The following is a 5,592-nucleotide window of genomic DNA, read 5'->3' as shown; positions in this document are numbered from 1 at the left end:
TGTCCATGCACAGTACTGCAGGAATCGTCTTCTAACTTTCCTGCTGCCATCTAGTGGTGACCTGTGGTAAGACACTGGTGAGAACGCTGCTGCATGGATGTGGCAGGAGTCGGACTGCATGTTTGCGGTCACACGCTCAGTATTCTGTCAGTATTCTACATCAGTATTTGTAAGCCAAAACCAGGAATGGCTGATAAATACAGAAGTGGTGACGTGTTTCTATTATACTTTTCCAAATACTGAATGTGTGAGCGTGGCCTAATACGTACAAGCTTACAACTGTACAGAGCACATAAAGTTCTAGTTTGGAATGAAATCATTCATTTTATTCCGGGGCCACACTGGCGTCGATTCATGCGTGAGCATGGGGCCGATTAGACAAACGTCACTCGGATCAAACTTTGTTAGGCTATGTGCGCACAATGCGGATTTGAAGTAGAAATTTCCTGAGCGTTTTTGACTCTCAATGGCAGAAAAAACACATGCAGATTTTACATGCGGATTTTGATGCGTTTTTTGAAGCATTTTTGTACATCAATGAATTGCTTTTTGGAGCTAAATAAAGTTATTTGGTGGGACATTGCTTGAACCTTTGGATTACCATAGAACTGGGGTGAGTATATTGGTTCATTTAAATGATTAAAGAATGTGTCTGCTTTAATTCAAATAAAGTGTTTACTCTGTCTCTGTGTGTTTATTTAACTCTTTACTTTACTTTAATTAAGTTTGGTCATGAAAAGGTCTGATTGACACCTTGTCATCACCAAACAAAAGAGCTGGGTGTCCTCTAGTCCCATTCACCCAATCTTCATTAGCATTTCTATTCATATAGTTTATGTGGCTGCTGTGAGCTAGTATTTTTAGCCTGGGAAGGTGCCATTTTAGGCAAACATTTTCCCTGGCCATAATTAACATCTCACAGCTGGTTCGTTAGCCGCTACGTCCCCCCAATCAGCTCTCAGCAGCGCTTTGGACACGACGTATTTTTGTTGCATCCAAAATGCGGTGTTCTAATATCGCACTTTTGTTGTCGGTACATGTGAATCCACCGCATATAATGACACTTCAATCGGTCAAAATCTGCAGCGGAGACTGGCATGTCCGCTACAGAAATTTACATGCTGCGGGTGAGTTTGGGTACGTGGCCACGATCAGGAGACGCTGCAGGTTTGACGATGCATGTTTATACAGCATCAAACCTGCAGCGTTCAGATGTTACAGCATAGTGGATGGGATCTCTAGAAATCCCATGTCCACTATGCGTGCATCAGAGGCTGCGAATCACCCGTTGACACTGACATGTGGCGCATCTTTCAGGTCTCCGCAACAGAAATTTGACCACTAGAAAGTGTTGAATGCGGTAAATCCACATGGTTCAGTGGATTTACCTGCATTCAATAGAATGTAATGTTTTGGATGCAGAAAAAAATTGCGTCCAAAGCGCTGCTACGTCTGAATTATGGGCACAGAGCTTAAAATAAAAAAAAAAAAAATGGCGTGGGCTCCCGCGTCATTTTTATAACCAGCAGAGGGAAAGTCGATCGCTGGAGGATGATATTAGTAGCCGGGGAAGGGGCCATTAGCCAACTATGTTCCCTGGCTATTAATATCATCCCACAGCTGTTTGTTTAGCCTTTACTGGCTAGATTGCAGGGGGACCACAGAAAAAAATTGATGTGGGGTCCCTCTATAAAATCTAACCAGCAAAGGCTAAACTAGCTGCGGGCTGATATTAATAACAAGGGAAGGGGCCATGGATACTAGCCCCCTCCACGGCTATTAATATCACCCCTCAGCAGTCCCAGAAATGGCGCATCCATAAGATGCGCCAAATCTGGCACTTAGCCTCGCTCTTCCCACTGCCCTGTAGTGGTGGCGAGTGGGGTAATGGGGTTGGAGTTCACGTCAGCCTTGTATTGGCGGCTGACGTGAAGCCCAGGTTAGTAATGGAGGGCGTCTATAAGACACCCCCATTACTAACTGTGTAGTAAAATGGGCTCTGCTTTTTCAATAAAAGACACAGCCAGAATAAAGTATTTTAATGAAATAAAACACACACGGTTCTACAGGTTTTTTTTATTAGCTTCCGTCCTCAAAGCTCTCGATCGCCTGAAAAAAACATAAAAAAACAAACAACCATATCCCTCACCTGTCCGCCGTCAACGACGCAGTCCACGATTACGCCGAGTGTCTCACGCAATCTGGGTAATTTCTACAGCAGTGACATCAGCCATCACTGATGTCACTGCTGTAGAAGACAGCAATGTATACTGACAGGAGTGTAAAATCACCGCTGTCAGTATACATGCTAGTGCAGGAGGTCACTGATCAGCTGATCAGCCAATCAGCCCCAGTGAGCTTACCACCCTGGGAACATTCTTGCGAATGTTCCCAGGGTGAGCATCAGCTGATCAGTGATGTCACCGCAGGTCCTGGCAGCTTGGTACACTTCGGGGCGCGAGCCCGCGCCACGTAATGTACCACTGGCTGCCGGACAGACAGCATCGCCAGGGACCAGGAGGACACCGGGCGCCGCCGGACAGGTGAGTATAAGGCTATGTGCCCACGATGCAGAAATGCTCAGGATTTTTTCCTGAGCGTTTCTGCATCTCCCTGGCAGAAAAAAACGGATGCGGATTGTACATGCGGATTGTACATGCGTTTTTCCTGCCAGGGACATGCGGATGTGAAGCGTTCTTCACTTGCATTTCCGCATGCGGGTTGACAAGCGATTTTAGCATCACTAGGAAAGTGCTTGTCAACTTGGTCACACTATATAAATCCATGCAAACAGCATAGAATTATATACTGTGACCAAAAGAATAGTAAAAAATATATATATATATACTTACCCTCTGATGGCCGCAGTGTCTTGTTTCCCTCCGTTCTCCCTTGCCGGCAGCGGTACACTGAAGGACCTGCCGACGTCAGCGTCGCGTGACCCGTCACATGACTATGACGTCAGCGCAGGTCCTTCAGTCCATCGCGAACTGCCGGCAAGTGAAGAGAAGGAGTCCGGGGGCCGCCAGAAGGTAAGTATATATTTATTTTTTATTTTATTCTTTTTTTTTACAGTTTTCAATGGTACCCAGGTCCGGAGGAGAGTCTCCTCTTCTCTAGACCTGGGTACCATCCGCACATTGAAACGCATGGAATACGCATCTACATATACAGTGATGTGTAATCCATGCGATCTAATGCAAGTCAATGGCGGCGAAAACGCAGCACTTCCGCAAAATAATTAATAGTGCTGCGTTTTTTTCCGCAATGATAATCCGCAGCGGAAATTCCCGCAGCATGTGCACAGCAGATGCGGATTATCATTGGGGAACATGGCAGACCTTCTACCAAGCGTCTTTTAAGCGTTTCTGCAGCGTTTTTGCCTCTACGGAAACGCTTAAAAAATGCATCGTGGGCACACAGCCTAAAGGTTTATTTTTTTATTTTTACTTTTCTTTTTTTTACTACCTCGGGCACACGAGCTGGGCAGAGCAGACTGCTGCTCCTCCCATCCACGCAGCTCTCGCTGTTATCAGTCAGAGCCGCGGTAGGATGAGAGGAGTAATAGCCTCCTCTCCCAACCTGGGTACCACCCGCACCGCGTTTCCAGCGTAATTTCACGCCTATTGATTTTCATTGAAACCCAGAAAATCCGCAGGTATAGATATTCTATCTGCGGGTTTGCTGTGATTCAATGCAAGTCAATGGGCGCGAGTTCGCTGCGGAATTGCGCAATAAATGGTAATTCTGCGGTTTTTACTGCAATGGTAATCCGAAGCGGAAATTTCCACATCATGTGCACAGCACATCCGGATCACCATTGCTATACATGGCAGACCTATTAGCCAGTGGTTTTAATGCGTTTCCGCGGTGGAAAAACAGCCGCGAAAACGCATTAAAACCGCATTGTGTGCACACAGCCTTGGCGTGTCATCTGATTGTCTCGCATGAGAGCACAGGTGAGGAGAAGACCAATAACTTAATTTCTCCATCTTCTACATTGTCTGAGTCTGCTGTAATCACACTGCACTCAGATGACATCCGAGTGCAGTCCGATGTTTCACACGCACCCATAGACTTGTCTTGGTGCACGTAATTTGAATATCGGAGCCACTCTCAGCATGATGATGACTCGGCATGAGAAAATAATAGCAGATCTGCACTGCTCCATAGTATAACATTGGGCCGAGTGCTATCCGATAGAACATCACGTAGCACTCCGCCATGTGATACGCCAGTGTGAGCGAGCCCTTACCATGCAATCCTCAGGATGCAGATACCGGTGCACAGAGTGATGCAGCAGACAGCCGCCAGCTCCTTACTGCACCATTCAATCTGTGCACCTGACACACAGTGCAGCAGGCGTGATGATGTTACTAGATTATGGCTTCCCACAGCAGGCACAGACTGCTCACTGCACAGACTGGATCAGCAAGGAATTGCGGCAGGGACGTACTGCTCATAGCGGTAGACCACGTAGCCTCTATGGGACAACTTAGTCAAGATTACGGGCAGGAGTGACAGGGGCCACATGTTAAGCGGCACCGGACCCCTCTCACTCCCACCCAAAGTCATTCTGATACCCAGAGCTGGGGAGTGAGCGGTGCGCAGAGTGCAGGAATTGAAAAATGGGGCTTGTCATATAGAGAGAGAGATACTGGCCAATGAACGCTCACTGACTGCCGTCACTGTCCTCCTGCATGGCGTGTCCCAATGGTGAGTGTTCACCTTTAGTCAGGGGGCCCAGGCCACACAGCACACTGAGAACAATAGTGGAGGAAGAGCAGGACTCCGGGCAGAGACAGACTGACGTATTTCTCGTGCGAGGATCGCATCATAAACCTCATACTAGCCGACACCTCTCCTGACCCGAGCTTGATATCTGCATAGAAATACATCACGCTGTCATGCTCAGGTCAGGAGAGGTGCCGGCCAGTCCGTTCAGTGCGATGTGATCATAGAACGAGTTATACAGCAGTCTGTCTCTGCCCTTACTGTGTGCACGGGACAGCACAGCAGCAGCAGGGAGCTGATATCAGTACTCTCTGCTGTGTCCCCTTCCCCCACAGTGGTTTCTGCAGCCCTCTCCAGCTGATCTATAAACTATATGGCCGACCTCCTCCATGGCTCATCTGAACAATCTGAACACCTGATATCATAGATTCGCACTTGTGTGTTTGTATATGTATATACGTGTGTATGTACAGTACAGACCAAAAGTTTGGACACACCTTCTCATTTAAAGATATTTCTGTATTTTCATAACTATGAAAATTGCACATTCACACTGAAGGCATCAAAACTATGAATTAACACATGTGGAATTATATACTTAACAAAAAAGTGTGAAACAACTGAAAATATGTCTTATATTATAGGTTCTTCAAAGTAGCCACCTTTTGCTTTGATGACTGCTTTGCACACTCTTGGCATTCTCTTGATGAGCTTCAAGAGGTAGTCACCGGAAATGGTTTTCACTTCACAGGTGTGCCCTGTCAGGTTTAATAAGTGGGATTTCTTGCCTTATAAATGGGGTTGGGACCATCAGTTGTGTTGTGCAGAAGTCAGGTGGATACACAGCTGATAGTTGTA

The sequence above is a fragment of the Phyllobates terribilis genome, unplaced genomic scaffold (genome assembly GCF_046119375.1).
Source record: "Phyllobates terribilis strain yellow unplaced genomic scaffold, ASM4611937v1 Scaffold_2__4_contigs__length_985480577, whole genome shotgun sequence".
In the NCBI taxonomy this organism is placed as follows: Eukaryota; Metazoa; Chordata; class Amphibia; order Anura; family Dendrobatidae; genus Phyllobates; species Phyllobates terribilis.
This window is presented reverse-complemented; position numbering follows the sequence as displayed.